At 40.8% G+C, this 27,332-nt stretch overlaps 1 protein-coding gene across 3 annotated transcripts in view; it reads right to left on the bottom strand.

The window, feature by feature from the left end:
• Nucleotides 1-27,332, bottom strand: part of wdpcp (WD repeat containing planar cell polarity effector) — a 136,960-nt gene that overhangs the window by 108,567 nt on the left and 1,061 nt on the right. The window contains exons 2-5 of one of the 3 annotated variants that reach the window (XM_087991704.1): nucleotides 12,725-12,852; nucleotides 12,315-12,604; nucleotides 3,321-3,484; nucleotides 3,023-3,086 (exon numbers count right to left, since the gene is read on the bottom strand). The gene's annotated coding sequence lies outside the window, so the exon portion shown is untranslated. The remainder of the gene's footprint in view (nucleotides 1-3,022; nucleotides 3,087-3,320; nucleotides 3,485-12,314; nucleotides 12,605-12,724; nucleotides 12,853-27,332) is intronic. The other 2 variants (XM_043696719.2, XM_043696716.2) reach the window with 2 other exon arrangements.

Here is a 27,332-nt window from a genome sequence, read left to right as displayed (position 1 = left end):
GCATTTAAGATCAACTGTTGGTTTAGATAAATAAAGAAATGCAGATGATGGAAACCTGAAACAAAAGTCGAAAGTGCTGGAAAAACGCAGCATCTGTAAAGAGAAAATAGAGTTAATATTTCAAGACCAGTGACCCATTGTCAGAAGGTTTAACTCTTTTCTCTCTATGGGAGCTTGCCAGACCTGCAGTTTTTCTCCTGCACACTTTTTTTTGATGTAGCTGGCTGAGAAGGAAGGGGCAATTGGACCATAGCACAACATCATATTCAGTCCACACCTTAAAATCAGACATTCAGCCCTTACTTTTCACATTGTCATCACAAAACTTATATTTATACATAAAACAGAATTGTTTAATTCAAATCTTTGAATAATTCATTTTTAGGTAGAAACAATGGCTGAATTGTCGGAAGTAGACTCATATGTTACAAAAGAATTATTGTTTTTTTTTAAAAGGAGAGCATGTTAATTAAAATACCAAAATGACATGAAGGCAGTGACTAATATTGCGAAAAAGGTTGGTGAGATGTTCAATACGACACAAAAATTAACCCCAGGAGAAGGCTGCATTTGTCGTGAAAGATCTACATTTAATAAGGACTTCTAAAGTTGTTATGGATACACTCTTTGAAAGACAACCACTGACAAGCAGAAAAAAGGCAGGATTACCAACATCCAGATGAATGAATTTAAGTGAACATTATTCACAAAAATGGCAAGCATCATGTGTACAGCGTGTCAATCACTGACAACATTAGTGAAGTCCAACACTCAATGTACAACTGATACTCCAGGCAAATGCAATGCTCTGCAAAAACAGTCAAAGCAAGGTGGACGGGAAAAGTTAAAGCTTCATAGGATACAAGACCTGCACAACAAAGGTCAGAGTGGGTGTGAAAAGTTGAAAAGTTCATATCAAATGATAGAAAGGGCCTTGAGGCTAAACAGGAGATGCAAGAACAAGGTGAAAAAGATGAAATTTCAGCAACAGAGTTAAAAGAAAAATATTAGTTTCAAATTTCTACATGTAACAGTTAAAAATCAATTACATTTCTAGTACAGTCAAATTCATAATCAAATTAGAACACTGTACAAAACATTATTTGCTATTAAAACAAAATCCTGTTTTGTATCAGGTCAACTTTTTTCAAACTTGCTACAACCAGCATAACAATTTGGTGTTAGTAGATATTCTGCTGATTAGTAATGTCAATAGCATACTGAGCCGCAAGATCATTATTTGCTAAAACAACTTCATATTTTTAAACTTAATGTGATATGAGTAAATGCTCATTTGATGCTGCATCATAGATTTCTGTGTCACACTGTAATTACTCCTTCCCATCTGTGGCTGCACCACTCCAGCAATTCAACTTGGAATACAGAGAAATATCTATGTGCCAATCCTTTGTTTACTGAATTATCATATGGCTTCCTAATTTAACCATAAGTAACAACCTAAATTCAAAGTATAATAAAACTATGGACAGAATTTGAGACTTTAAAATGGGGAAATAATTATATACACAAGCCATGGGGTCTAGTTAGCTCCTGCTCTCAAATCCCAACTCAGATGGAAATACAATCTGAACTCAGTGCTGATGCTACAGGATTCTGATTAGTTATACATTAAGACTTGTGTTAAATGCAAGTTTTCTGTTGTGCAACATTTCTTACAGACAATAAGATGTAGAAGCATAAATAATCAGTCATTCAGCTTGAGTCTGTTCTGCCATTCAGTGAAATCATCTGATGATCCTTAGTTTCACTTTCTTATCTTTCCCCTATAACTATAGATACTGACTTTAAAAAAAATACCTCAGCCTTGAATAAACTTAATGATCCAGTCTTCATAGCCATCTGCCATAAAATAATTCCATAGATTCACAGTCCTCTGAGAGGATAAATCTTCATTTGTTTTAAATGGGCAATAACGATGTTACTTTGAGATTATGCCCTTAGATCTTTCCTTATGTCAGGGGGCCGAACTAGCACTGTATTCCAGTTGTGGTCTAACTAGAACAGAATAGAATATAATAGAATGGTACAGGTAAACAACCCTTTATCTGAAATTCCAAAATCCGAAAAGCTCCGAATGTTTCTTTGTGAAGTTTTTTCCTCATTAACAAGGTTGTTTGGCATGCAAACAGTTAACCCAACTCCACACCCACTTGATTCATGTCACTCAGATGTGACGTGGGTGGGCGTGGCCCAGCACCAGCAGGCCTCAATTCTGTCTCAGAGTCCGTAGTCTGCTGTTCGGTAAGACTTTTTAAAATTTCACCGTCAAACTGTCACTCATTCTGAAATTCGAAAAATTCCGAATTCCATAAACCAGTTGGTCTTGAGCTTTCGGACAAAAGATTGTGTACCTGTAATTTATTGTCACTTGTATATTTACAAAAAAATACAGTGAGAAGTGTCTAAGTCATCATACTCTGGTACCTATATAAATAACAAATCATTTATAAGAAAAGTGCCCTGTATAATTTTAGCATATCATCCCCATTTTTATACTCCATTCACATTGAAACAGAGGCCAACATTCCATTTGCATTTCCTATTACCCGCTGAACTTGTATGCTAGCTTTTTGTGATACAAGGACTTCCAAATCGCTGCTGTATCTTTCTGCAGTCTTTCTCCATTTAAACAACAGTTAGCTCCTCTATTCTTCCTGTAACAGTGTGTAACCTCAAGTTTTGCCCAGCCAAGTTTTTGCCCACTTGGTTAACCTGTCGATATTCTTCCTCAGACTTTTTGTGTCAACCTTATCACTTACTTTTGTGTCACTTCTCATTTTCCACAGGCTGATTCAAAGTGAAACAGCTGCAAAAATGAAACGTAGCAACAGTTTAAGTATGAATCAAAAGTACAGACTGCTTTGACGATGAGGAGAAAAACTCCTACAGATTTGTTTGTTTCTCCTGGGCAGTTAGAGAACCTTGCAATAAAAATTAACAAAATCAAAAATTTTTGCAAGACTAAAATTATGTCTTTTTAAGAAAATCATTTAATATTTACTTGATTGGTTCCTCCTCAATCACGACATTTACCTCCAGAGTACCATGGATGCATCTTGTACTATCTACTGGACCAAAAGAAATAACAAATTGCCACATTTACATCAACAGCATTTCTCCTCATCCCTCAAAGAAACATTAAAAAAAAGAGTAAGTCATTTGGCCCTTTGAACCTATTCCACCTTTTCACCCATACCCTTTGATCCCTTTAGCCCAAGTGCTCTATACAACTCCTCCTTAAAATCAAACAATATTTTAGCCTTTGCTGCTTTCTTTAGTAGTGAACTTCATAGACTCACCACTCTCGGGCGAAGAAATATTTCCTCATCTCTGCCATCACAAAACACAAGAGTAGCAATGTTGTGTATAGGAGCAGGAACGTCTTGCTGCAAATGTACACAGCCTTGGTGAGACCGCGCTTGAAGGATTATGTGCAGTACATATCTGAGGAAGGATGTTCTGGCTATGGAGAGAATGCAACAAAGGTTTATCAGACTTTACAGTGTAAGCCATTTGAGACTGAGATGAGAAGAAATTTCTTCACCCAGAGAGTATAAACTTTTGGAATTCTCTGTGGCAGAATGTTTTCAAGAAGTTAGACATAGTTTTTAATGGCGAAAGTGATCACAGGATATGAGGTGAAAGCAGGAACAGAGTCAAGAGTTGGATGTCTGCCCTTAGGGTCGAGGATGACTTGTTTCCATTAGGGGGCAGCGGTGTTCCCCAATGACTGTATAGTCCAATCCTGGAGATAAAGACTGCCACAGGTGAGGCAGGTGGTGTTTCTTGAGACAATTGGATGACACACTCTCGATTCTGTGCGCTCTTTCTGTTGCTTATGCTTGGCTACCAAGTAGCTTCACTCAGGTGATGGTCAAAGTAGTTGGCACCTTCACAGATGCTTCACTTCAGTTTGTATGTTCTCGGGAAAGCAATTCCCACTTGACAGAGTGTGGGAATGTTGCAATTTTTTTCAAGAAAGGCTTTCAGGGTGTCCTTGTAGTATTTCCTCTGCTCTCCCAGTGATCATTTACTATTGTAGAGCTTGGAGAACAGCACTTGTTTAGGGAGTCTTGTGTTGGGCACACTGGTCTCGCGTGACCAATGCCTCAATACTAGGGATATTGGCTTGGGAGGGCACACGTTGGTATGTCTATTCTGCTAATGGATTTGCAGGATTTTGTAAAGGCAGTACTGCTGATAACTCTCCAGGGATTTGAGGTGTATACGGTTCATGTTTCTGATACATACAGGAGGGTGGGGATCAAGGCTGCTCAATAGACCATAAGCTTGGCGCTGGGTTTGAGGTTTTGAATACTCTGTTCCTCAGGTGCCTGATGGCTGCATTGGCATATTGCTTACACTGACTGGAGGCTCCCAAGGTATGAGAAATGATAATTGTCAGGGGCTTGCTGTGGATTTTGATTGTCAGGGGCAGTGTTGTGCGGCAGGAGTGGTACAGTACAGAACTTTTATTTTCTGGATATTTAGTCTGAGGCCCACTCACTCATGCCTTGGTGAATGTGTTGATGGTTTGCAGCTCAGTGTCATTGCACACACCTGCTGGTGTCATCTGCTGTCTGCAGCCTGATGATGACAGACGGGTGGATTTGGTTGTGATCTGGAGGCAAAGGTTTAATAGTTTTGCATTTATCCTGTAGAAGAACTCCACTCTGGCAGGGAGCTTCGCAGAGATGGGGTGGAAGGTTGCAGTGAAGAAGATGGAGAAGAGTGTTGGTATAATGAAATGGCAGTGCTTGACCCCAGTTTGCACCGATATTGGGTCCATGATGGTGAGGATCACAGTTTGCATGTCAATATGAAGAGGTGAAGAGTGGTGATGAATTTCTGCAAACAGTCAAACTTGAAGAGGATATTCCACAATTCTCGCAATTGACTGAATCGAAGGCCACATACAGAGGTCGGTACTGTTCCCTGCACTTGGATTTGTTGTGCACTGAAAATTGTGTCCATTGTGCCTCTTTGTAGGGTCACACAGCACAGAAACCGTCCTTTCGGTCCAAGTTGTCCTTGCTGACCAAGTTTCTCAAACTAAACTAGTGCCTGCATTTGGTCCAGATCCCTCTAATCCTTCCCTATTCATGTATCTATCCAAAATTTATTTTAAATATTATAAGTATACTTGAATATACCATTTCCTCTGGCAGTTCATTCCACATACAAACCATCATAATGTGAAAAATTGCCTCACAGGTCCCTCTTAAATCACTCTCCTCTCACTTTAAAAAAAGCCCTCTTGTTTTGAACTTATTCACCCCAGAGAAAAGACCTATTCACCCTATCTGTGCCCCTCAAATTTTATAAACCTCTATATGATCACTCCTCAACCTCCTGCACACCAGTGAAAAAAGTCCCAGCCTATACCACAAACTCTCCAGTCCCAGCAATATCTTGGTAAATCTTTTCTGAACCCTCTCCAATTTAATAATATCCTACCAAAGCAGTGTGATCAGAACTGTACACAGTACTCCAGAAGAAGCCTCATCAATGTCCTGTACAACCTCAACATGATGGCCTAACTGCTATATACAAAGTCTGAGTGATAAAGGCAAGCGTGCTAAAGGCCTTCTTCACCAATCTGTCTACCTGCGATGCAAACTTCAAGGAATTATGTTGATACTCGTAGAGGAGCTTTTCAGCTATTGGGAGATGATTGAGGAGGATTCTCATAATGGCCATTCCTATGAAATTTCTTTGTAATTTCCAGTCAGATGTTTTCTTTGTCAGATATCATAATTGTGACCATTTTCAAGATTTCCTAGTATGCTCGCTTCCTCCCAGATAAGTTTAATGTGATCATGGATTTGTGTCACAGTGTCTGTTCGACATATTTTAGCATTTCAGCAGGGATTTCATCATCATATTAAATGATGGAGCAGGATTAAAGGGCCAAAAGGCCTACTCCTGATCCTAATCCTATTTTCTGTGTTTCCAAGTCCCACACGCTATGCATCCCATTACTTAATATCAGCACCAAAAACATGCACTCCTTCACTCAATACATTGTGAAAGCTTGATTACTACAAAGATTATAGCATCATCATCATCATCTTAGGGCAATGAATGACATAACTCCTGCATCACAGATATTTAAAACAAATGAAAATAACCTGACAGTCTTAGTTGTTCCAGAAATCCTGGTTTTCATGTGACATTTCTCTTCAGAGCTGCAGCTCGGTTGGCTAAAATTTCTACAGTGTGAACATATGCATTGTTTATAATTTTGCACGAGGCATAACATGGCAAAATGCATCTCATAGACCTGATAGTATCTGGTTGATAATGTCCTTAAATTAATGTGAATAAAATCTATATCATTAGTTTCAAACATTTTATTCAGCTATTTATTTTGTGCATTTTTTTAAAAGAGCAAGTGTTTGCATACGTAAAAGAAAATGGAGTGTTTAAAATAAAATAACTGAACAACAACTCAAAAGTCAAAGTGTACTCATTATATAGTTGGGACAACTCCATTTGTGTTCAAATTTATTAAAAATCTGTTGTTTTTTTCTCTTCTATTTGGAGTCATGTGTTGTGGATTTGGGAGGTAGTCATTAACCTCCACCATGCATGCAGGACAGATTCCGATTAAAGATTACATCATTTGTTCTTTTGGGACGTACAAATAATGCAAATAAAAGACTATTGTGTTACAAAAGCAATAGAGGTTGCTCCCTGGATAATATATCAAATTTCACAAGATTTGAAACTACCTACACTTTTATGGGGTTATAACCTTTGTGGTAATGGACACATTCAATGTCATATGTACAGCCTCATTGCTGGGGATAAAAAAGCTCCTGGGATGACTGGCTAGTGGAAAAAGGTCTGCATCCTCACTTGATTTTGTCTTCTTTCCAGCAGGGAATTAGTCAAGTGTCTTTTCTCCCTCCTGATAAAAACACCCTATTAGTCAAATGCTTTTTCATAGATATGACTTAGGTGGTAGTTCTTCTTCGGGGTAGCCTGAAAGGATCTTATTGCATAGATACATAACAGCATTGTAAACTTTACATAAATAGGAAGGTCCTTAAAGTCAGTCCAGAACAAATAGTACAAACTCTCGTACACCTTATAGGTCTGCTCAGACATACTGTTAGGATCCCAGCTGATGGTATGAGAAAAAAAACCTAAGAGCATGAGTAGGCAATTGAACCCTTCAATGCTGCTCAGGTGCGATCATATCAGCCTCAACTTTCCTGCCTATTCTTCATTATTTTTTAACTCATTACTTATTAAAAAGTTGCCTATCTCCTCCTCAAAATTATTCAGTGTCCCAACACCAACTGCACTCTGGGTTAGCGACCCTTTGAGAGAAGCAATTTCTCATTGATTTTAAATCTGCCATGCCTAAATGTAAAACAACAACCTCTCATTCTAGATTGCCCAAACATCCACTCTACATTTATTTTGTCAATCCCCTTCAGCACTTTATATACCTCAATTAGATTTCCTCTCATTCTTTTAAACTGCTTAACCTCTCCTCATAAGACAAGTTTTCCATCACTGGAATTAATCCAGTGAACCTCCTCTGAACTGATTCAAATGCAATTATATCCTTCAAGTAGGGGGACCAAAACCCTACGCAGTACTCCAGATGCAGCCTCACCAATGCCTTACACAATTGCAACACTTCCCTGTTTTTAAGCTCCATTCCTTTAGCAACAAATGCCAAAATTCATTTGCTTTCCTTACTATCTGCTGTACCTGCATACTAGTTTTCTGCGATTCCTGCACAAGATCTCTCTGCAACAAGACACTCTCAAATTTCTCTCCATTTACATAAGTTGCCTTTCTATTCTTCTGACCAAAATGGTTAACCTTACATTTATCCATGTTAAGCTTCATCTGCCAAATTTTAGCCCATTTACCTAACCTATCCATATCCATTTATAAATTTCTTATTTATTTATTGCAATTCACTTTCCCACTTATTTTAGTGTCACCTACAAATTTGGCTACAGCATATTTTATCCTGCATCTCAGTCACTAATATAGATTGTAAATAGTTGGGGTCTTGAGGACTGAATCCTGTGGTACCCCACTAATTGCAGCTTGCCAACAAGGAAAAGACCCATTTATTCTGACTCTCTGCTTGCTATTGGTAATCCAATCCTCTATCCAAACTAATATGTTGCCCTTAACCCTATGTGATCATACCTTGTCTATTAACCTTTTGTGCCTTCTATAAGTTCAGTTATGCTACATCTACAGATTCCCCAATATCCACTTTGCTTGTTACATCGTTCTCTAATTTGCTTGAATTCTTCAAATGCTATAAACCCTTTCTAATAATGGACAGATCCCAGAGTGAAACCCAGCTTCACTGATCAAAAATGTTTTACATTAGCAGTTTGACTTCTGTGGTGGTTAATTACTGAACATATTCACACAAAGCTGCCGATATTCTTTTAACAAAACAGCACCAGCTTCAAGCATAAAAAAGAAAAAAAGCTATACATATAGAATACATTTTAAAAATTTATACAATCATAAAGTCATAGGGTCAGAGCATGGAAACAGACCCTTTAGCTCAACTTGTCAACACCGACCAGCTATCCCAATCCAACCTAGTCCCATTTATCAGCATTTGGCCCATATTCCTCTCAACCCTTCTTATTTATATACCCATCCAGATGCCTTTTAAATATTGTAATTGTACCCGCCTCCACTACTTCCTCTGGCAGCTTGTTCCATACATGTATCACCCTCTGCGTGAAAAAGTTACTCCTCAGATCCTTTATAAACCTTTCCCCTCTTACCTTAAACCTACATCCTCTCATTTTGAATTCCTCCACCCTAGGAAAAAGACTTTGGCACCTGTCCATGTCCTTCAAGATTTTATACACCTCTAAAAGGTCACCAATTAACAGCAAAAACAATTATTTTTCCCATTAATATCCTTTAGTGTTTCTCAATCCCATTGAAATCTTATTCCTCCATTAACTTTTTAATTTCTTATTTAAATGACTCTTCTTATTCCTGGACTGCTGAAGCCATAAAGTCATAGAGATGTACAGGAAGAAACAGACTCTTCGGTCCAACTCGTCCATGCCGACCAGATATCCTAACCTCATCTACTCCCATTTGCCAGCATTTGACCCATAGTTCTCTAAACCCAAACTATTCATATACCCATCCAGATGCCTCTTAAATGCTGTAATTGTACAGCCCCCACCACTTCCTCTGGCAGCTCTTTCCATACATGCACCACACTCTGCGTGAAAAAGTTGTCCCTTCGGTCCTTTTTATTTCTTTCCCCTCTCATCCTAAACCCATACTCTCTAGTTCTCAACTCCCCCACCCCATAAACCTCTATAAGGTCACCCCTCAGCCTCCGACGCTCCAGGGAAAACACCCCCACCTTTTTCAGCCTCTCCCTATAGCTCAAATCCTCCAACCCTGGCAACATTCTCGTAAATCTTTTCTAAACTCTTATAGGTGTCACAACATCCTCCCAGTAGGAAAGAGACCAGAATTGTATGCAATCTTCCAGTAGTGGCCTAACCAATATCCGCAACATAACCTCCCAACTCCTATATAAATGGTCTGCCCAATAAAGGAAAGTCTACCATCACCTTCTTCTCTATTCTATCTACCTGCAATTCTACTTTCAAGGAACTATGAACCTGCACTCCAAGGTCTCTTGCAACTGAAGACATTCTTCCAGCTCTGACAGCTGGGAGACGTCTACAAACTAAACTTTCATTGGCTGGAGATTTAGCGAGTTTTGAGAAGATATGTAGCTCAGGTCGAGGTTCTGCATGTAGGTTTGCTCGCTGAGCTGGAAGGTTTATTTTCAGATGTTTCATCACCATATTAGGTAACATCTTCAGTGAGCCTCCAGACAAAGCACTGCTGATGATTCCTGCTTTCTGTTTATATGTTTGGGCTTCTTTGGGTTGGTGATGTCGTTTCCTGTGGTGATGTCATTTCCTGTTCTTTTTCTCAATAGGTGGTAAATCGGGTCCAAGTCAATGTGTTTGTTGATTGAGTTCCAGTTGGAATGCCATGCTTCTAGGAATTCTTCTGCGTGTCTCTGTTTGGCTTGTCCTAGGATGGATGTGTTGTCTCAGTCGAAGTGGTGTCCTTCCTCATCGTATGTAAGGATACTAGTGAGAAAGGGTCATGTCGTGTTGTGGCTAGTTGATGTTCATGTATCCTGGTGGCTAGTTTCTGCCTGTTTGTCCAATGTAGTGTTTGTGACAGTCCTTGCATGGTATCTTGTAAATGACATTAGTTCTGCTTGTTGTCTGTATAGGGTCTTTCAAGTTCATTAGCTGCTGTTTTAGTGTGTTGGTGAGTTTGTGGGCTACCATGATCTCAAGGGGTCGGAGTAGTCTAGCAGTCATTACCGAGATGTCTTTGCTGCAGGGGAGAGTGGCTAGGGTTTCTGGACGCATTTTGTCTCCTTGTTTGGGTTTATTGCTGAGAAATCGATGGACTGTGTTCATTGGATACCCATTCTTTTTGAATACACTGCACAAGTGATTTTCCTCTGCTCTGCGTAGTTCCTCTGTGCTGCAGTGTGTGGTGGCTCATTGAAATAATGTTCTGATGCAGCTTCGTTTGTGGGTGTTGGGCTGATTGCTTCTGTAGTTCAATATTTGGTCCATATGTGGTGTTTTCCTGTAGACGCTGGTTTGAAGTTCCTCATTGGCTGTTCACTCTACTATGACGTCAGTTTGTTGTTCACTAAAGAAGAGGCAATTAGCTTCCCAAGTTGAGACATTTAACTAAAATCACATGATTTCTTGAAAATCATAGGCAGAATCTTAAAGCAGTCTCAGTGACATGGGCTATGACAATATTTGTGGCAGAACAGGACAAGAAGTCTGACGAGGCTTAACTCAATATTGGGAGCATCTCACTCCAGCTTGTGTACTTTTGTGGGCGGCACGGTGGCACAGTGGTTAGCACTGCTGCCTCGCAGCGCCAGAGACCCGGGTTCAATTCCCGCCTCAGGCAACTGACTGTGTGGAGTTTGCACGTTCTCCCCGTGTCTGTGTGGGTTTCCTCCGGGTGCTCCGGTTTCCTCCCACAGTCCAAAGATGTGCAGGTCAGGTGAATTGGCCATGCTAAATTGCCCGTAGTGTTAGGTAAGGGGTAAATGTAGGGGTATGGGTGTGTTGCACTTCGGCGGGTCGGTGTGGACTTGTTGGGCCGAAGGGCCTGTTTCCACACTGTAAGTAATCTAATCTAATCTAATCTAATAAGTGAGTTTCTCACTCAGGAGCTTGAGTTGCTTTTAAGGCTGATTATTGCTTGTTAAATTCCTTTGATGGCCTAACTCACTGCATTAATGTTCAGCTTCCTGTTTCTAAATGTGCCAAACACACAAGGTGTCAAGAAAACTAGTCATGGAAATGACAGTGTGTATCTGATGACTTCAGTTCCTTGCTTGCTCCAAAGGACTTCCATGTTGTTCAGGACTAAACAGCATCCCAGGGAACAATCCATGCACACCAGCAGTATGCACTGTTCATCGGCAGACACTGGTATCTGGCTTTTGCTAACCCCTCACAACCATCAAGGCACTCTCTGATACATCTGCAAGGTGCTCTGGAAGCACAGCCTTACACTGACAACTAGTGTTGAAAGCTTACAGCAGCAGCACAGAATGTGCAGGAACTGGCACCTAGCTCATAGATTGAATCAGTTTGCATCACAGGGCTCCTCATTTGATCGCTACCTGCATGCTCGCAACATCCATGCTTTTCTTGGCTGTGCCAATTAGCACAATCACATAAAACCAGGTAGTATGCATGAGTCAGCAGTCCTCAGTCAAGGGGATGGATATCTGCTATATGGCAGTGTGCTGTGTCAATGTCACATTTGCACCATATGTCAGCAGTTTATGCAGCAAACTGCCAAGTGCAGCAAGCAAACAGCCATGTCTCAAAGTGTATGACAACACCTGGCATAGTCATCTCATATGCCAGTGGTTCCTCTTGCTTTCACGTGGGGTAAGTGACTCGACATGAGAGGAAGGGGTATTCCAAGACTCACCAATGTTAGTCTTGTTCCTCTTGCTTTCACATGCAACAGCAGAGTCTGACATAGACATTGAAAGCAGTACATCACGTAAGGCCATGAATTTTTTGCTTCATGCTGCAACAGTTACATTTGGGACTACACAGAAAGACAAACAACCAGATGCAAGATCAAAGAAGTATCATTTATAGAAAAGTACCAAATTATGTACATTGCATTGTCACCTGTGGCAAGGTGCTGCAGTTTCTGGGCAATGAGGGCCACTGTGTCCAACATACCTGTTGGCTCCTTCTCCTCCCTGTGGATATGGACAAAGCCACTGATTGCCGACACTAGTGTTCTCTCCTGCCTGAGGTTGAACAGATGCCTGGACACTGGCAGTCCTCAGAGTTTTCTTCCTCAGCCAGATGTGAAGTGCTCACCAGATTATGGCCCCACATTGAAGCACGCACGCAGGAAGCAACCTTGCCAATGCCTCCTACGAGGGCTTGGTGTTCTGGAGCTTGAACCAGTGGTTTCTGGGGGAGTTGGGTATTTCACAACAGAGTGAACGAGATGCTGGTGGTAACTGCAAGTCAAAAGGGAGAGAAGGCCAATGGTTAGAAATGGTGTGAAATTAATGATTGACTGTCAGAGAGAGAGCAGGGTTACTGTAAGAGTTATAGTGGAATGAAAAATTGGTACTTACTCAGCGATCCTGCAGGAGTGATTCCAGTCTTTTCCTGAGAGGGCCAAGATTCTTTCCTCACAGTGGGTGAGAAGCCTACTATCTGCTACCCTTTCACCTCCATGGGACATTTGCTACCCTGTTATGGGCTGTAATAAAAGATGGAAGGAATTGAGTGAGATGACAGTGGCTGGCATGGCTGTTAGCGCTGATACAAGTGGATGACAGCTGGTGAGGTATCCTAAGGTGGTAAGGAGGCAGTGCAGAAGCCATACAGAGTTAGTGGTGTGGGAAGTTCAGTAGAGGTGGAGAGAATGTGAGCAGGTGAATGAAGGAAGATGATGTTGCAGGCAATAGCAAAAGTGGCAGAGCTTGAGCTCTGGTGTGAGCTGGGTGCAATAGTAGAGAGAAGAAGGGCACTTATCCTGACCATTTGCCATTGACCTTCCTACAACACTGCTGGCTACTCCTAAGCACCATCGAGACAGCACTGATTCAATTTGTGACCTTGTACCATGCTGCCAGTGTCTGGTGATGCTGCTTCCTCTGTTAAATCCTACAGGAATGAGACCTGTCACCTTTGCATCACCTTCCAGGTTCCTGTTAGAGAATTGCAGTATCATTGTTCCTTTCTCCAACATCTTTACAAAACGTACTTGAATGAGTAAGGTAGCTTTGGAAGGTGAGGGCCCATGGTGTTTGAGGTGAGCTACTGGCATGGATTGAGGATTGGCTGTCTGACAGGAGGCAGAGAATTGGGATAAAAGGCTCTTTTTCGGAACGGCAGCTGATGACAAATGGGGTCCCGCAGGGTTCAGTGTTGGGGCCTCAGCTGTTCACTTTATATATTAATGATCTGGATGAAGGGACTGGGGGCATTCTGGCAAAGTTCGCCAATGATACGAAGTTAGGCAGAAAGGCAGGTAGTACTGAGGAGGTGGGGAGGCTGCAGAAAGATTTAAATGGTTTAGGAGAGTGGTCCAGGAAATGGCTGATGAAATTCAAAGCGAGCAAGTACGAGGTCTTGCACTTTGGAAAAGAGAATACAGGCAGGAACTATTTTTTAAACGGTGAGAAAATTCATAAAGCCAAAGTACAGAGGGATCTGGGAGAGCTCGTCCAGGATTCTCTAAAGGTTGATGTGCAGGTTGAGTCTGTGATTAAGAAAGCGAATGTAATGTTGTCATTTATTTCAAGAGGGTTGGAATATAAAAGCAGTGATGTGCTACTGAGACTTTATAAAGCTCTAGTTAGGCCCCATTTAGAATACTGTGTCCAATTTTGGGTCCCACATCTCAGGAAGGACATACTGGCACTGGAGCGTGTCCAGCGGAGATTCACACGGATGATCCCTGGAATGGTAGGCCTAATATAGGATGATCGGCTAAGGATCCTGGAAATGTATTCATTAGAGTTTAGAAGGTTATGGGGAGATCTAATAACAACTTACATGATAATGCATGGCTTAAAAAGGGTAGACGCTGGGAAGTTGTTTCTGTTTTGCTGGGATATTAGGATGCGTGGGCACAGCCTTAAAATTAGAGGGGGTCAATTTAGAATGGAAATGAGGAGACATTTCTTCAGCCAGAGAGTGCTGGGCCTATGGAATTCATTGCAACGGAGTGCAGTGGAGGCCGGGATGTTGGGGGTCTTCGAGGCAGAGATTGATAAATTCTTGATCTCTTAAGGAATTAAGGGCTACAGGGAGAGTGTGAGTAAATGGAATAGAAATGCCCATCAGCCATGATTAAATGATGGTGTGGACTCGATGGGCCAAATGGCCTTGCTTCCACTCCTATGTCTTACAGTTTTATGGAATTCCAATGCTCATCCAGATGCACAGTGGCCTATTAAAAGATGAGGCAGGTACAAGGACTGCTGGGTCTGTCGGCAAATATCTTTTGAGTGACGAGTTATTCTGAGTAAGGTGCACAATAAGATGAGGATGGAATCAGACGTGATAGACACCATAGTGGTGGTGTAGGTGGTTAATGAAACATGTCCAGTAAAATATGGTGAGAAATCTCACTATGTATCGCAGTAGGAGTCCCTCCAAAAGAAAACTCAGTACAACATGCACTTAGCCTAATAAATATAAAGTGAAGCCCTATGTCTTTAGTTCATTGTTCCAAATGACTTTCTGGTCTGTTAAACACAAAGTAAGTCATTTTCACAATCTATTTTACCTCTTTAAAAAAACAAATTCCAAAATGATAATATCTTAAAGCTTAATCACAATACAATCACTGATAGGTGCACTTTATTTGCATGAAGTTTAAAAATTGTCATAAAATTTGTTTTCTAGATCATGAATAAAACAAAGTTGCATTATTTTTCAAAATTAAACTTCATTAATTACTCAAAACCAGCAAAATTCTTGCTATTATGCATGTCATAAATAACTACTTTCTCAAAAAAATACTCAGTGTTTTGTTATGAACAAAGTAACTGTAGGTGCATCAGATCTACTGTGACACGTAATTGCTTTATTCCTAAGGCGTTTTGTCAGCTTTCCACCGATAATATTAGAGTAGGCTCAGAATGTCATTATCAGTACTAAGCACTCTGAGGCGACTACACTGTCACGCAACCACTGCACTGCTTTTTCCACACTAGTGATTATAGCTTTGATCAAGTCCTAAATTGCCAAATTACTGCAGCAATTTAAAATTCTAATGATTTGGTGCTCCATATTCAGCAATATGACCTAATTTTGCAAACTTTATGCTTTAAACTAACTCCAGAGAATAGGAGATTCTGGGTTTTACATTCTCAAAACATGAAAAAGAATTTTCACTTAAGGGTGGTGCCAAGAGTAAGACCCGGAAGCTAATGCACACAGTGGACACAAAATCAGATGCAAGCCTAGCAATTTTCCAGATATCTACACAAACACCCTTCAAAGGCTATTTGCTGTAACACTTTTATTTTGCAACTCTAAGCAATCACTGCCATGCAGGTTCAAAATAGCATGGCCCAAAGCAAATATTATTCTGGGCAAAAGACCTCATTCTATTGCCAGAATTCTCTGGGTATATCCTGAACCGCCAGAGACAGCTAATCCACATTAACAGAAACGTGAGCCAGCAGGAGGGGTTTGGGGGGGGGGAAAGAATCCACAGTCGTTGGGTGACAGTTGGACAGGAAGTAGGGATGGAAAGAGGAGGATGTCAGAATGGGTCAACAATTAGATGATTTGGATTAGGAGCAGAGAAATCAACGTTTCGGCCAAAAGCCCTTCATCAGGAATAAAGGCAGTGAGCCTGAAACGTGCTCCAAGCCCAACCTCACCATCAAGCCAGCGGATAAAGGGGGTGCAGTGGTAGTCTGGCACACAAACCTCTACACCATTGAAGCCAAACGCCAACTCGAGGACACCTCTTCCTACTGCCCCCTCGACCATGACCCCACCCCCCATCACCAAACCATCATCTCCCAGACCATACAGAATTCAAGAATTCAGGAGATCTCCCACCCACAGCTTCCAACCTCATAGTCCGGGAACCCCGCACTGCCCGGTTCTACCTCCTTCCCAAGATTCACAAGCCTGACCACCCTGGCTGACCCATTGTCTCAGCATGCTCCTGCCCCACTGAACTCATTTCTACCTACCTCGACACTGTCCTATCCCCCCTAGTCCAGGAACTCCCCACATACGTTCGAGACACCACCCACGCCCTCCACCTCCTCCAAGGCTTCCGTTTCCCCGGCCCCCAACGCCTCATCTTCACCATGGATATCCAATCCCTCTACACCTCCATCCGCCATGACCAGGGCCTCCAAGCCCTCCGTTTTTTCCTCTCCAGACGTCCCCAACAGTACCCTTCCACCAACACTCTCATTCATTTGGCCAAACTGGTCCTCACCCTTAACAATTTCTCCTTTGAATCCTCCCACTTCCTCCAGACCAAAGGGGTAGCCATGGGCACACATATGGGCCCCAGCTATGCCTGTCTCTTTGTTGGCTACGTAGAGCAGTTGATCTTCCGTAATTACACCGGCACCACTCCCCAGCTCTTCCTCCGCTACATTGATGACTGCATTGGCGCCACCTCGTGCTCCCGCGAGGAGGTTGAGCAATTCATCAACTTCACCAACACATTCCACCCTGACCTTAAATTTACCTGGACCATCTCTGACACCTCCCTCCCCTTCCTGGACCTCTCCATCTCCATTAATGACAACCGACTTGCCACTGACATTTTTACAAACCCACCAATTCCCACAGCTACCTGGTTACACCTCTTCCTACCCTACCTCCTGCAAAAATGCCATCCCATATTCCCAATTCCTCCGCCTCCGCCGTATCTGCTCCCAGGAGGACCAGTTCCACCACAGAACACACCAGATGGCCTCCTTCTTTAGAGACTGCAATTTCCCTTCCCACGTGGTTAAAGATGCCCTCCAACGCATCTCGTCCACATCCCGCACCTCCGTCCTCAGACCCCACCCCTCCAACCGTAACAAGGACAGAACGCCCCTGGTGCTCACCTTCCACCCTACCAACCTTCGCATAAACCAAATCATCTGCCGACATTTCCGCCACCTCCAAAAAGACCCCACCACCAGGGATATATTTCCCTCCCCACCCCTTTCCGCCTTCCGCAAAGACCGTTCCCTCCGTGACTACCTGGTCAGGTCCATGCCCCCCTACAACCCACCCTCCCATCCTGGCACCTTCCCCTGCCACTGCAGGAACTGTAAAACCTGCGCCCACACCTCACCTCTATCCAAGGCCCTAAAGGCCACATCCATCAAAGTTTTACTTGCACATCCACTAATATCATTTATTGTATCCGTTGCTCCCGATGCGGTCTCCTCTACATTGGGGAGACTAGGCGCCTCCTAGCAGAGCGCTTTAGGGAACATCTCCGGGACACCCGCACCAATCAACCCCACCGCCCTGTGGCCCAACATTTCAACTCCCCCTCCCACTCTGCCGAGGATATGGAGGTGCTGGGCCTCCTTCACCGCTGCTCCCTCACCACCAGACGCCTGGAGGAAGAACGCCTCATCTTCCGCCTCGGAACACTTCAACCCCAGGGCATCAATGTGGACTTCAACAGTTTCCTCATTTCCCCTTCCCCCACCTCACCCTAGTTCCAAACTTCCAGCTCAGCACTGTCCCCATGACTTGCCCGGACCTGTCCTACCTGCTTATCTCCTTTTCCACCTATCCACTCCACCCTCTCCTCCCTGACCTATCACCTTCATCCCCTCCCCCACTCACCTATTGTACTCTGTGCTACTTTCTCCCCACCCCCACCCTCCTCTAGCTTATCTCTCCACGCTTCAGGCTCACTGCCTTTATTCCTGATGAAGGGCTTTTGCCCAAAATGTCGATTTCGCTGCTCCTTGGATGCTGCCTGAACTGCTTTGCTGTACCTAGAGAACACAGGGGGCCAACACCTTCAACATATTGTCTAGCTATCACCCATTGTTAACAGCTAACCTGAGAATGCAACTTTTTAAAAAAAAAAGTTTTGTGATTTACACATGAAAGAAATGAAACTATCATGGTATTCAAACAGATGAAAGACTTAACAGACAATCAATTTTTCAATGTATAATTTCAGTTATATCACACTAAATGTTTGCTGTAAATTCTGTGTGTTAGGATTGAGCTTTCCACTATCACCTGATGAAGGAGCAACGCTCCGAAAGCTAGTGTGCTTCCAATTAAACCTATTGGACTATAATCTGGTATTGTGTGATTTTTAACTTTGTACACCCCAGTCCAACACTGGCATCTCCAAATCATACATTTTATCAAGGTATTGCACGAGCTATTTCCAAAATTACTAGCTTTAAGTTTTATATGAAATAATAGGTCATAGGTTTCAAAATGGATAAATGATTGGCACAATGCAATGTGGAAGAGAATAAAAGAATAAAATTAATAATTGGCAAATTAAAAAATCCTGCTGAATGGACTGAATCATAATTGTTATTCAATTGTAATGACATTTTCTGTCTACAGAGCTGAAACAAAAAAAACAAATTGCTGGTAAAACTCAAGTCTGGCAGCATCTGTGGACAGACAGCAGAATTCGCATTTCCAGTCCGGTGACTCTTCATCAGAACAGCTCTCTTACCAACAACACTTTTGCCTTTCTAAAGTCATTTGTATCAGATACCATAAAACGAGCTGCTGGCAGAGTTCAATGACAAATGCTATAAATGGGATTACATGGATCAGCACTTGATTTTTCATTAATAAAAGTAACTTTTTATTAATCTGTTTAATCCTTACAGAGGAGTCTCATTTATATAGGAGAAAACTATCATTATTACACTACTGCATTAATTGTATGGAATTGATCCATTTGTAATCTTTGTTGTTTGTATTATCATGGAGTTTCTCAGCATTCAGCATACAATAGATACTGAACCACTTCATCACAATAAGTGTCAACACACACTTCAAGAAATATTTTACTGACCACAGGGCATCCTCTAGTCATGAAAGGCACTAGATAAATGCAATTCTGTCTTTCATTAGGGATTTATCCATTTTCCATGAAGCCCTGTAATGGTTGCATAAATACAAGAGATTTAAGAAACCTTAGCACAGTTGTTACAGATAGTAACTTATTTTATGTTCAACTCATTTCAAAATCATATTTGTATAGCACCTAATAGAGAGGGCAAGCGAGCAAGCAGGACCTGGACAATAGACAGGAACAATTATGATCAATTTGATCTAGCTTCTGATTTCCTCTGTTAAATTCTTCTTTCTCTTATCTCTGTTTAGGATTGCATCAGACAGTCAGACAGTGATAGAAAAGTAATATATGGGAAATTTCAGGAATATGCAAATACCTAATATTCTATGTCACAACACTCCAGTCCCACCAACATAGTGAATCATCTGTATAACTATTATCTCAGGAGTACCCTGCTGATTCAAAACTTTGTCAAGGGAATATTGATGGCTTCATTTGGACACAACTTTCACCAAATTGTAATTTCCACACCTGACCAGCAGACTTCTTCATTGTTAATTTTTTTAAAAAGGTGAGATTTGCTGCCCTCCTGTGGCTGCTTCATCACTGACATTTCCAGAATTAGAACATAGAACATAGAAGAATACAGCGCAGTACAGGCCCTTCGGCCCTCGATGTTGCGCCGATCCAAGCCCACCTAACCTACATTAGCCCACTATCCTCCATATGCCTATCCAATGCTCACTTAAATGCCCATAATGACGGAGAGTCCACCACTGCTACTGGCAGGGCATTCCATGAAACTCACGACTCGCTGAGTAAAGAACCTACCCCTAACATCTGTCCTATACCTACCCCCACTTAATTTAAAGCTATGCCCCCTTGTAATAGCTGACTCCATACGTGGAAAAAGATTCTCACTGTCGACCCTATCCAAACCCCTAATCATCTTGTACACCTCTATCAAGTCACCCCTAAACCTTCTTTTCTCCAATGAAAACAACCCCAAGTGCCTCAGCCTTTCCTCATACGATCTTTCTACCATACCAGGCAACATCCTGGTAAACCTCCTCTGCACCCGTTCCAGTGCCTCCACATCCTTCCTATAGTATGGCGACCAAAACTGCACACAATACTCCAGATGCGGCCGCACCAGAGTCTTATACAACTGCAACATGAAATTCTGGGGCATTTAGAGATAAAAGATCCCATGGCTATAATGACAGGAAATAGGTTCCAAAACAAAATACTATTGTGCAAATTCATGCTACCAATGTTTTAATATATCACAGTATTATTTCAAATCTCAACTGATCATTAAACTCAAAGTCAGATTGGAGTTATACAATTGTGTTGTTCAAATGAAGGAGGCAAGATTTAAGAACAGACACAAAGTTTTCAAAATTACATCCCAATACCTCAGACTGTTAAGCTAGGTAATCACAAATAAAAGTGGAAAATTGTGCATGACGAAGAGACAAGTTTGGAGAGTTACAACAATTTTCATGCACAACTTCTGCGAGGATTACGTTTGATTAATTTCAGTCCTTTGCTGGATATAAAAGGTCATTTGGATTTGTTTTGAATTAAGTGCCTCTCCCCACTCTACACCAAGAAAGGGCAGGAAGGTTTAGAGGGGATGTGAGGAAAGCTTTTTTTTTCCATCCATTGGGTGGTGGGAATCTGGAACTTTCTGACTGGTAGAGGCAGAAGCCCTCAATCTTCAAGTATTATTTACACTTGCATTAGGATGCCAAGGTATACAAGGCTATGGGTTGAGAGCTAGAAAATTGGATTCAAATACTTAGGGGCTTGTCTTTGGCACAGACTTGAAGGGCCTTTTTATGTGCTTTAGACCTCTAGGCTCTATGGAGACCAAACCTGCACACAATACTCCAGGTGGGGGTCTCACCAAGGCCCTGCAAAGTGCAGCAAGGCATGCCTGCTCCTGTACTCAAACCTTGTTTCTTTGAATGCCAAGACACCAATTGTCTTCTTGATTTCCTGCTGCACCTGCATGTTTACTTTCAGCAACTAGTATATAAGGGCATCCTGGTCTCATTGCACCTCTCCCTTTCCCAACCTGCTGTTATTCAGGTAACAATCTGCCTTCCTGTTTTTGCTACCAAAATGGATATACTCACATATATCCACGTTATACCACATCTGTCATGCTTTTGCCCACTCACTCAACTTCTTCAAATCACAGTGAATCATCTCCATAATCTCCTCGCAGTTCACCCTCCCACCCAGCTACGGTCTTCTGAAAACTTGGGGATATTATTTAGTTCCCTCATTAAAATCATTAATATAGATTGTGAATAGCTGTGCTCTAAGCGCTGATCCCTGTGATACTCCACTAGTCACTTGCTTGCCACTTGGAAAACTACCCGTTTATTCCTACTTTTCGTTTCTTGATAGCCAAACAATTCTGTAACTATGTCAGTACATTAACCCCATTCTCATGCACTTTAATTTTACATGCTAATCCCTTAGTGGGACCTTATCAAATGCCTTCTGGAAGTCCACGTAAACCCTACTCTCAACTCTACTAGTTACATCCTTAAAAATTAAATTTAAATCTGTTCCAAGTCCATCCCAATGATAGTGCACAGTGATAGTGCCATTCAACATACTGAACAAAAGAAAAGTACTGGCACTGGGGGGGGGGGGGGGGAATTCACTAGATTGATTCCAGAGTTGAGGGGGTTGGCTTATGAGGACAGGCTGAGTAGACTGGGATTATGTCCATTGGAATTCAGAAGAATGTGGGGGTATCTTATAGAAACATATTAAATTATGAAGGGAATTGATAAAATAGAAAGAGATAGGATGTTTCCACTGGTAGGTGAAACTAGGACAAGAGGGCATGGCTTCAAGATTAGAGGAAGCAGGTTTAGAACTGAACTGAGAAGAACTTCTTCACCCAGAGGGTTGTTAACCTATGGAATTCCCTGCCCAGGGAAATAGTTGATGCTATTTCAGTAATCACTTTTTAAGTTAACAGATACTTTTTTGAAAAATAAAGGAATTAAGGGATATTAAGGGAGCTGAGACCATGGAGAAGATTAGCCATGACGTTATTGAATGGCGGTGTGGGCTTGAAGGGTCAGACAGCCTACTCCTGCTCCTAGTTCTTATGTTCTACTTGACATCAAAGTCTCCAACCCAGAGTACATCCTGTGCCCTCACCAGCCTCAGTACCAAATGGTATTAAAAATGGAAGTCATGATTTGGAGATGCCAGTGTTGGACTGGGGTGTACAAAGTTAAAAATCACACAACACCAGGTTATAATCCAACAGGTTTAATTGGAAGCACTGTAGCTTTCGGAGCGTCGTTCCTTCATCAGGTGATTGTGGAGGACTCAATCCTAACACACAGAATTTATAGCAAAAATTTACAGTGTGATGTAACTGAAATTATACATTGAAAAATTGATTGTCTGTTAAGTCTTCATCTGTTTGAATACCATGATAGTTTCACTTCTTTCATGTATAAATCACAAAACCTTTTTTTTAAAAAAAGTTGCATTCTCAGGTTAGCTGTAACATTGGGTGATAGCTAGACAATATGTTGAAGGTGTTGGCCCCCTGTGTTCTCTGTCTGTGCCATGTTGTTTAGATTGATTCTAATCTAAAAAGTGAATTAACAGAGTTTTACAGAGTAAATTTTTGCTATAAATTCTGTGTTTTAAGATGGAGTCCTCCACTATCACCTGATGAAGGAGCGACGCTCCAAAAGCTAGTGTGCTTCCAATTAAACCTGTTGGACTATAACCTGGTGTTGTGTGATTTTTAACTTTTAAAAATGGAAGAGTACTGATTTATCGGTTGGGACAGTGGGGTGGAAGATGTCGATGCTAATCAGCAGGTTTCCTCGTCCGTGGATGGCCTAACACCATGAGACTTCATGAACTTTTGCAAGAGTATTATAATAACTTAATAGCAGTGATGGCAGGAAGCCAGTAGGTAAATTCCCTCTTGACAATTAACAATGGAGCAGTATGTTGGTAGATTGAGTTGTATACCTAGTCTGCTTGGAACTTGTGTTGTACAAAGACAAGGGAATGGTAACAATGCATAGAGATGAAAACGAGCAGTGAAGTGCAGGATGATGTAGTGTTTGAGTCAACAATGTCTTGAAGCTACGATTCTAGTATCCAATCCATAATGAAGAGGTAGGGTGCCTATAACGGTGAACTTGTGTCTAATCACTGTGCCACTAAGATTAGATTCCCTACAGAATGGAAATAGGCTCTTCAGCCCAACAAGTCCACACCGACCTACTCCCCACATTTACCCCTGACTAATGCACCTAACACCATGGGCAATTTAGCATGGCCAATTCACCTGACCTGCACACCTTTATGATTGTGGGAGGAAACTGGAGCACCCAGAGGAAGCCCATGGAGACACGGGGAGAACGTGCAAACTCCACACTGACAGTCGCCCGAGGCTGGAATCGAACCCGGGTCCCTGGTGCTGTGAGGCAGCAGTGCTAACCACCAAGTCACTGTACTGCTCGTAAGGTGGTGAGGTAGAAATATGACATAAATACAGGTAGTTCTCCTATAACGCTGTAGTTGCATTCCAGCGAAACTTCGCTTAATAGAAAAATTGCTTAATAGAAATAATGGGGCCTATGGGAAAAGTGGGGTTAGGGGCAGACCAGCAAAAAAATCTCATGATCACCCAAAAGTCTAACAAAGTATAGCACAGCCTGAATTAAGGCACAAATCATATTTATCAATGAAACAAAAGTAAATTTAACACAGTATATTTAAAAATATATTGTTCATGCAGGGATAGAGGATCATTATGGTGTGTAAGAACGATTCCCTCATTCCTGTTAAGAGAGCTATATCACATATTGTCTCCTTCAGCTCAAAACACTTTATAATATTTAGCTTCTCTTCCAGTGTGACAGCCTTTCTTTTGTTTTCACCACCCGCAATTTTATCACCAGAATGCTTCTTGTTAACATTCTTGTCACTATTGTGACAATGCTGTCACTTTAACAAGGTTATTTTGTCCTTGTTTTTTTTTTATAAAGAGGGGTCATAAAGGCAGAGGTGCCAAGGTGTCTAGAAAGAGTCTAGTTTAACAATGGCAGGAGAGTGGCCAGTTCTCCCAGTATGGGTTTTTTCTAACTTGGTTTAGCTGTGGCAGTCACAAGATGCTAGAGTCCTGGAAAGGTTGTAAGCTTCAGTGAATGCTTCCTGACTGATTTTCTCTCTGAAATCTCTTTGGATGTTATTCCCTCCTGCCTGTGAGAATCTGTGTTTCAATTTACCTTTTTGCTAAGGGGTATGTGTTTATGGGACATTATTGGATTGTAACAGTTCCTCAGTTAAATTGTTGTATCGGGTCAGTTAAGTCTTCCAATAGTTAAGTTCTTCTAAATTCCATTTTCTTTTGTTTGTATTTCAACAGTAGTGTTTAAATAAATTCTGTTTTGCTTAAAGCAGAGTGGTTTGACCAACTGCAACACATCTGGAATATCTACTCCACATCTGCCTTTAAAATAAGAAAAAGTTACGGTCTAAGCTACCTTCTTAAAATATTTTGAAAGGATCTGGCCTGGTCCATAACACTATGCCCCTCCATCTTTTTCAATAAAAAATGGATAATCTAGGATTAGTGTACCTTTCACAGGAAGCTGCTCTCTATACAGTATCTCTCACAGAAAGCAGCTCTGTCAGCAGCTGACAGCAGCACATGCGCAGAACACGGAGACTTCAGCATGGACACTGGAGCATTCGCAGAACAAAGTGCATGAAACGATCACTGCTGCAATCGTGCTATTGTGAACAGAGGTAAGCATTCTCAAAAATATTGTTTCTTACTCCCTCAGCGACGTTATAAGCAAATCGTGCTGCCAGAACCTACATTATCCGAGAACTATGTAACAATTCTATTTTACTAACAGTGTTTAGGGTTCCATACATTGGTACTAGGTGAAAATTCCAACAACTTTTCTTTGTCAAAAGCAACAAGCAAAGTGCCTATTTCCCAAAGATTTCATAACTCCAGGAGATGAAAGATTACCTGCAGCTATTCTGGACCATTAATGGAACGATCCAGTAATCAACCAACTAAAAAAAAATGGATAGACTGCATATTCATTCAAGACAAAAAAAACTGAAAGGATTTTCCTATTGTTTAGCCAAAACACAGATTGTCAAAATTCAATGGCCAGACTGAAAACTGTTAAAAGATAAACAGAAAAAGTTCAGGCCTAGAACATCAAACACTACATCATCCTACAATTCATTGCTTATTTTTCATCTCAATGATTTGTTACTATTCCCTTGCCTTTGCACAACATAACTAGATACACAACTCAATCTACCAACATACTGCTCCATTGTTAATTGTCAAGATGGAATTTAACGATTGGCTTCCTGTCCTACATTGTTGTCAAGTTATTTTAATGTTCTTGCAATATTTCTATATATATCTATTCAACACTAAATGTACCAAACATGTTGATACAGTTCTAACAAAGGATTTCTACGTTAACTAATCTTTTCTCTTTTGAAATTATGGAGCTGATGTGTATTTGTAGCATTTCTGTTTTATAAATATACCAGTTTGATCTTTTAAGAAAGAAAATCTTTAAATCCTGTATTTTGCTCACCCTGCAAGCACCAGAAAAATAATCACTTTGTTTAGTCCTGCAGTGACATGTACAGTACAAAATTAACAAAGGCTCATTGGCTATGCTCTATAACTGTGAATGATTAAATATTCTTAACCCCCTCTATATGTTAACCTTTGTAACTTTTGAAAGCACCTGTTATGAAAACTAAGAAAATAGAGTAAAATGTACAATAAATATCTGTAACTTATTGATTTTATTACAGATTTTGTATTGCCATTAATAGTTTTTACACAAATAAAAACATGGATAAAGTCAGATGGAACAGAATTATATTTGGATTTTATTTGCATAGTAAAAACCATATCACTATCCTTTATTACCCAATCAAACTATCTTTAGCATGTATTAAAATATTTCTTCTAAACAATAGATCAGAAATGCTATGCATTTTATTTTAAACTTTTAAACAGAACACAAAATCTCCAGACTTCATTCTAAAAAAGGATGCCTTATTATGTATAAAGAAGTATGTAAAATCCATATTTTCAGATCCAATTTCAAAACAAGAAAACAAGTTCAATCAAATCTAAACATTTAAAATTTCACAATATCTTTGATTAAACAGAATCATTATAGTGCATGGACATTATAGCTTAGTATCCTTCCAGTCTACTTTCAGATTCAATTTACTTCTTTTTAAACCTAAAGCAGTAATTTAAAAATAAATATTCAACAGACATTATCAAAAGACAATTAGCAAGTGCTGATGGGAACTTGAACTTGGAGCTTCTGGCCTCGAGGTAAGGATGCTACCAACTATCCCACAATACATAGAATATTAAACAAAGAACTGTGGATACTTGAAATCTGAAACAAAAACAGAAATAGGTGAAGAAATTCAGCAGGTCTGGCAGCATCTGTGGACAGAAAGCAAGGTCAATATTTTTGGTCCAGTAACTCTTCTTTAGACCAAGTTTGGACCTCTAGAATTTCTCCAGTTATCTCTGTTTTTTTTACTTCACAAAACATCCCTTCCTCCTGTTCAACTGACATGGCAATCAGATATCAAATAAGTGGGATCACTTAACATTCACTGTTATATATCACTCCTCAAAAAAAAACAATAAAATATAACTGAATAGAATATGACTACAAAATATACAAAATTGCAAAACTCTTCCCTGTGATTTATGGGAATGATTTAAGGAGTTAGGGCAAGGCTTTGTTCATTAACTGCTGGAATATAAACTCAAATTTGTAATAAACTACAGGCTGTGTGTTCTGTGCATCAATTCTAATAAAGCCCTGAATAATTGTATTTCAACATCAGTGCTACTGTTTGAATTATCACTAGTTTCAAATATTGTTCCAGTTCTCAATGCTTAATACAGGAAGCAAAGACTTTCAAAAAAATTTAGCTACTTCTAATTAAAGACTTCAATTTATTCTTTTAAAACATCAATTTGTGCATTAGGGAATTAAGTGGCCAGATTTCTAATGAGTTTACCAGCCCATAGAATCCCAGCATTAAGTTGGAAGGCTGTGTTGATCATGATTTCCACAGCAATGACTTTTCTC

This window comes from Chiloscyllium plagiosum, unplaced genomic scaffold (genome assembly GCF_037043375.1).
Source record: "Chiloscyllium plagiosum isolate Xiang-an unplaced genomic scaffold, Cpla_swu_hap1 HiC_scaffold_10, whole genome shotgun sequence".
Lineage (NCBI taxonomy): Eukaryota > Metazoa > Chordata > Chondrichthyes > Orectolobiformes > Hemiscylliidae > Chiloscyllium > Chiloscyllium plagiosum.
This window is presented reverse-complemented; position numbering and strand designations above follow the sequence as displayed.